The sequence below is a fragment of the Triticum dicoccoides genome, chromosome 7A (assembly GCF_002162155.2).
Source record: "Triticum dicoccoides isolate Atlit2015 ecotype Zavitan chromosome 7A, WEW_v2.0, whole genome shotgun sequence".
NCBI lineage: Eukaryota > Viridiplantae > Streptophyta > Magnoliopsida > Poales > Poaceae > Triticum > Triticum dicoccoides.
Window position 1 is genome coordinate 581,758,311 of NC_041392.1, and position 6,821 is coordinate 581,765,131.

Here is a 6,821-nt window from a genome sequence, read left to right on the forward strand (position 1 = left end):
GGCAAGGGATGCACCTAACCCACCTACTCACTCATCAATTACGGTGTTCAGCTGACTTGCATAGAAAGACCCCTATTATTTAGTAATTTGGCGCCCCATCTTTACATTGACTGTTGTCAACTAATCTTTTCAATGTTCAATTCTACTCTATGTTAGAACATTTCTGTGAATGTTGTTTCGATCTAAGTGGTCCTATTCTCTGTCCCGTGCTAGGAAGCATTACTCTTCTTTTCATTCCAAGACCGATACGATTGATTGGTCTGTGCGTTTCTCTTATTACTTTTTTGTATCCCCCTGTTCCTCGGATACAATTCGATCCTTCTACGGCCAAATCTCAATTTGTGGAAAGCCTTCGATGGCTTCCTTATGAAAACATCCATTTGTATATGGGTATAGACGGTCTTTCATTATTCTTCGTGATATTGACCACATTTCTGATCCCTATTTGCATTTCAGTGGGTTGGTCTCGTATGAGAAGTTTTGGGAAATAGTATATTACAGCATTTCTAATTTGTGAATTTCTAATGATCGTCGTGTCCTGCATGCTGGATCCTCTACTATTCTATGTTCTTTCCAAAAGCATGCCAATCCCTATGTTGTGCGGAGCTGAGCATCTTCTATTCGCTGGGATCAAGCTTTTCCTCTGCAGGGGCCTTGTGCAGTAAACCCTCTACGGACAGTCCCCCGTCGTCGTCAAGTAGTAAAGGTCCCCGCGAAGCTTTCGGGAAGAGGGGCAGTCTTGTGCGTAAGCATAGCATTTCTGGTCGAACCACCAAACCACACATCTTTTTTTGGTGGGAGGGTACTCCAAGTAGTGGGTACCTCGTAGGACCTCGACCCGCCTACTCAGGTCTTGTATGGATATGCAGGAAGGGGTGCTCCTAGGTGTGTGTAGGGGGTGTGTTTGTTCGCGAGAATGAATTCCTCATCAAGTCAGGGGGGTGTGGACACACTTGCGCGAATTCGGGTAAAGGCTACAAGGGATAAAAATAAAGGAAATTGTGCCCGACCAGGGATGGACGTAAACTCGTAAGCTACCGAGGGTAGGGATAATTGTCCAAGTCTTATTTTAAAAAAAGCCACCCCGCCACTGCAGGCAGGTTAGTTCCACTGTCGTTGCCGGAGAGTTCTTGGCGAAGAGACCTTAGGATAAGTTGCTAAAACAAACGGAGGGGAGGATCGACCCGTTCAGTAGAATTCCGAAGAAAGACTGTTAGCAGCAGGTGGAGACATTTCTTTGGCCCCCTTCCAAATAAATGCGGGCAGGGTAGAGCTCGGCAGAGGGTTCGAGAATAGGGTAGGGTTTTTTATGGTCGGGTCCCCTACCACTAGTCCGGCTAGCCTTCTTTCGGGCAGGAAGCAGGCCTAAACGACGGGCGGGCATCTCCCGCTACGCAAGCAGCATTGTTCGCCACCACCCGAGAAGCAAAAGATTCGAGAGTCAAGGCGGAAAAGACAAGCATAGTGGTCTAATGACAAGGGCCGACGACGGAAGCTCGGGACGGAGCCGTGATGCGGAAGTCTCACGTGCGGTTCCCTAAGAAGGGAGTGGCTACCCACTGGAGCTTAGACCAACTACCACCGCTCAATTCCGCTTTGGGGCCACCCCTGACTCTACCATCATTATAGGGGTATGGGGTTCGAGACAAAGAAAGATCAAGGCAGCATATCAGTTTTTCCTATATACTTTACTTGGATCCGTTTTTATGCTATTAGCTATTCTGTTGATTCTTCTCCAAACAGGAACCACCGATTTACAAATTTTATTAACTAATGAATTTAGTGAGCGGCGCCAAATCCTTCTATGGATTGCTTTTTCGCCTCTTTTGCCATCTAAGTGCCTATGGTACCAGTTCATATTTGGTTACCTGAAGCCCATGTAGAGGCACCTACGGCTGGATCCGTCATCTTGGCTGGAATTCTTTTAAAATTTGGAACCTACGGGTTTTTAAGATTTTCAATACCCATGTTTCCCGAAGCAACACTTCGTTTCACTCCTTTCTTTTATACTCTAAGCTTGATTGCTATAATATATACTTCCTTGACCACTTTAAGATAGATCGATCTTAAGAAGATCATTGACTACTCTTCAGTAGCCCATATGAATTTGGTGACTATTGGTATGTTTAGTCGGACGACGGTTGTTAGGTCACCTATTTACTTACTACAATTCAAGTTATAGGGCCCAAATAGGAACATTCTCAACCTGTAACTAAAAGTAACTAAACTAAAAAAAGACTGCTATTTGAGGCAAAGTAACTAAACTAATATCCTTGGATCAATAGGAAGGTATCAGAAAATTCATGAATCTTTCCATATAGAGCACCTTCCAAAGCATACTTTCCCTCTAGAAATTATCAGTCAACTATATTGTCTACTCAGTATACCTAGTTCCTATAGGCATACTTTTCTTTATCATTGAAAGCTTAGACCTGGAATCAATGGCGATAATGCCATCCCCTTTCCTTCGATATAAAAGAATCATTCTGAGCGATTCCATAAGAAGCGACTCGCTTTTTCATCAGTTCCGGGGGAAGACCAAAGATCCTGCGCTACCGGTCTGCCAGAAAAACTCAAAAGAGAAAGAGAGGTATGCACTGTGAAGGAAGCCCTCTGACCCACTCTTCCTTCCCCCTACCTACCCATAAGGTAAGTAGGGGCCTCGGCATCTCTATTTCCTGAGAAACCTACTAAAACTACTTCGAGAAACCTACCAATTCGAGAAAGAATACAAACCTACCAAAAAAACTAATTAATTACTAGCCTCCCCCCTTTTGGGTGGCTTATACTACTTGTGCGAGTGAGAAATTATATTGCGGATATCCTGGGGTTCTAAGATCTCGAGTAGAGGAAAGTGCCGGGGGAACGTGTGCACCATGAATAGGATCTCCCTAGGTTCAAGGAATGAAAGAAGTGAGTCTACCTTCCATTTTAAGCCAGGGAAAGACTGATATTCTGAGCACAAAATCCACCTTTTAAAGGTTTCTTTGCAATTGTCAGGCGGTCCCCCACTCCGGAGGAGAAGCTTCTTCTATGGCTATGGCCAAAAGGAGAAATAGTCATGTTCATTATATTCCTCCTAGAATCCAAGGCATTTTGTCAGAATACATCCTGTCTTTTCACCTTTGTAGTCCTATGCATAATGAGTACTATAGCCCCAATCATAGCTACTAATAAAATCATACTAGAAACCAAAAACCAGACGGAATAGTAGGTATAAAGAAAATTGCTCAATGTTTCCAAATTAGTGCAACTTCGTACCTTTCCGGCATAAACCGTATATCTGAGAGAGGTCGTATTTCTGTGGGTTGGTAGTAATGGAATGGTTTCATTATCTAAAATGAAGAACATTTCCCACCAAAATATCAGTCCAATAAAACCACTCACTGGTAAATAGCGCAATACTTCTTCGTGAATCTCCGCTATTTGAATATTGAACATCATAAACACGAATAGGAATGAAACGGCAATAGCTCCTATATGAACTACTGGGGAGATCATAGCGGAGAAGTTGAGACCTAACAAAATAAGTAACCAGAAGTGTCACAAAAGACTAGGATGGAAAACAAAAATGTACCGGATTTTTAGCACGTACAACCATCAAACCAGGGACCAAAGCAGGGATCGACAAAATAGTAAGTATCATGGTACGTCATCCTCCCTTGAAATGGTACTTGAATGCTGGAGCAAGAAGACGCATTCAAGTCGATCTACCACAACCAGCACGGTTGTTCGTATTTCATTTTCTTCTTCCAAGCCGACGCTCTTCTTATAAAAGAAAGCACTCACTGAATTATTTACTAAATCTCGTCTTTCTCTTGACGCGGAAATATTGAACGTTCCTTACGCGCGGTAGAATGTGCGACGGCTTTAACAGCCGAACACTAAACGGCCCCTCCAACCAGAATAAATGATCGGTCGTCAAGACCGCGGACACGGCTAGACAAGTCCGGCGCATTAGTAGCTATAACAGCTTAGATAAACCCGAGATTGGTTTGATGGTCATACCCCCATAGATGGTACCAGGGGCTTCCCACGTGTAAACAGGGCTAGTTCGGCTCAACTTTACTTCTCTTGAATTTTAATGGTTTACTGAGAATAACTAATTTTTCGCACGACAACTTTCACCTAAGTTCTTCTCTTTTACAGATGATTATCGTGCCACACCCTTCCAGGATACGGCACAACGGAGACACAGGCGCAGACGTGCAGCAGGGACCCGCTCAAAGGTTTCTTTTTAGATTAAGACCCTATGTAAACCTTTTTTATTGTCTCTTGTTGTTCACATCCTTCGGATACTCAGTACAATCGAGAAGCATGCTGACGTTATTGGCATTTCGCCACGTCAGAACATTGCACATACCTAGACACTCGGGGTTCATTATCAAGGGCATTGCTCAGCCCGGCATATGTTATAAAAGACAGAATACCTTAGGGAGTGTTCGGTGTCGCGAGTTTGGCCTTATATGCATTAGCTCCGAATCATGTCTTTGGTCAAATGTTGGGTTTGCCCGGCTCCCGTGTTTTGCTACCTTAAGTTCCGCTCTATCGGCTAAGGTGGCATCGGGAGAACTATTGCGATTGTGCCCTGGTTCATCCGGATGAGCACCTCAGTAGAGAAAGCCGAAAACTGACTATCATGATAAAGCGCGAGACTGGTCAACCACTTGATGACTTAGCGGAATCTTCGGGATTCCTCTGCATTAACGAAGGGCCGTTTCCCGGTAATGTATGTACGCGCCCCATATTCGAACAAGCGCGGAGGTACCATGGCCTATATAGTAGTCCCACCGTCAAACTCCTATGGCTAAGTGAAAGTGTTAAAGCAATATAGTCCGACTGCCTCGTTCGCTGCGCTATCACCTCCTTAATGGACCAAGACATTGGATCAAGTGTGAATATGCGTTTTTTGCGAACACCCCCGCATTATATGCGTGGGGGCTGAAGCTGACGACTGCAAACTTTCAGGTTATATACATATATACATAAACGGCCGCACCGGAGGCATCATAATACTTTCAGGAAAAAGTATAAACGCAGCCTTTATAATTTAATAAACATTGTTCTTACAATGGGAATACATGTCACTAGAACATAATATTCTTCGAGCACTGAGCCTCTATTAAATGAGCACCTTCAAGGACTTCTTCAAAGTAGTGCTCGGCCGATACTCGGCCCATGGCCGAACTCTGGGTTGCAATAGTTGTGGCCTCCTTCTCTGCCCAGTATGTCTTGACACGGGCAAGAGCCATCCGCGCACCCTCTATGCACGCCGACTTCTTCATAGCGTCGACGCGCGGCACAGCACCAAGGAACTATTGCACTAAACTAAAATAACTGTTCGGCCTTGGCCCTTCAGGCCACAGATGATCCACAACAAACCTCATGGCAAGCCCGGACAACCTATGGAGCTCGGCCCACTCGGCCATTCGCTCATTCAACAGCAGTGGACGCACTGGAACATTGAACTGTGAACAGAATAGCTTTTCCACTTCAGGGTCTTTTTGATCTTTGAAATACTCAGCCGCATCAGTAGCACTCACTGCCAAATCCACGTATGCCTCTGCAGAACTCCATAGTTGATCAAGAGGGGCATACTTAGGATCTCCGAACTTTGTGCGCAACAAAAAGGGCTTCCCAGCCGCAATATCCCGGGCTTGACGCAGGTCCTCCTTCGCTGCTCTGATTTTAGAGCGGGCATTCTTGGCCTTCTCTAGGCCCGTCATCTTCGTTCGATTTTCCTTTTCAAGAAGCTCTTAATGGTTGGCAGTATCCTTCAATTCAACAGCCATCTTGGCTATTTTATCCTTGCTTTGGCAATGCGCAGCCTGTTCGGCTCTCAGCTCTTCGACTGCCTTTAGAGCGGCCGCATCACTCTTCCTGGCTTGTTCCTTGGCACGGGCAAGTTCCGCCCGAAGGGTCGCCATGGCGGCAGCCCCATCTGCAGTCACAACATATTAAAGATACTAGCATCATGCTCCTCTTACTATGTGTTGATCACCGGAGAAATCACATACCCTGTACCTCGTCGAGCCGCTTGTTTAAAAGCACGATGTCAGCATCTGCCACATCAAGTTGCCGCTTCAGCTCAGCAAACTCACCAGTCCGGCTAGCCACCGGACCTTCCGCCACCTGCACATGAAGGCGGCATGATTACTACCTGGGACTATGATCCTCTGATTGCCGCCGTTTTCGACAGCAACCAGAGCCTCAGGGGCTACTATCTGCATATGGCACACCTAGCGTGTGCGGTACCATCAAAAACATATACTACTTTGCGTACCTCAAGACCTCTCAGCAGCTCATAAAAGCTTCATGCAGCCCGCTTTCGGCGGATGAAATCCTCTCAACCACTGTACCCATTAGCGTACGATGCGCTTCTGAGATAGCCGCTTGCTCCAGAAGATCCTTCAGTGCGTCGGGTCGCGCACCGGACGGTCTCGGCCTCTTTCTGTTGCTCTCCTTAGGAGCCAAATACTCCGGACTTCGGGTGGCCGAAGGATTACCCTCTGGCCTTGGCGGATCAGGAGAAATCCTCCGTGACGACACCTCAGGGTCGCCCGCCTCATGAGGTGGGGAGGTATGGGGAGGTGTTCCGCTCTCCATCATCTCCGGAAGAAGATCCCCCGAAGACGAACTCTGTCGAGAAGGGCTACGATCCGAACTACAAGATATATGCTTCGGTTATTGTCCCAGAAGTAAAGCAGGATATTTTTACTATTAAGTACTCTTTGTTTACTTACACCTCGGTGGAGGGCTGATCCCCTTGCGGGCACTGTACGGCAAGGGTACCCTCCGGGGTAGGACCCTCCGACAAAGGA

At 46.2% G+C, this 6,821-nt stretch overlaps 1 pseudogene; it reads right to left on the bottom strand.

The window, feature by feature from the left end:
• LOC119333653 overlaps window positions 1–3,700 on the bottom strand; it is a 6,644-nt pseudogene extending 2,944 nt beyond the window's left edge.
• Window positions 3,701–6,821: the final 3,121 nt, after the last annotated feature.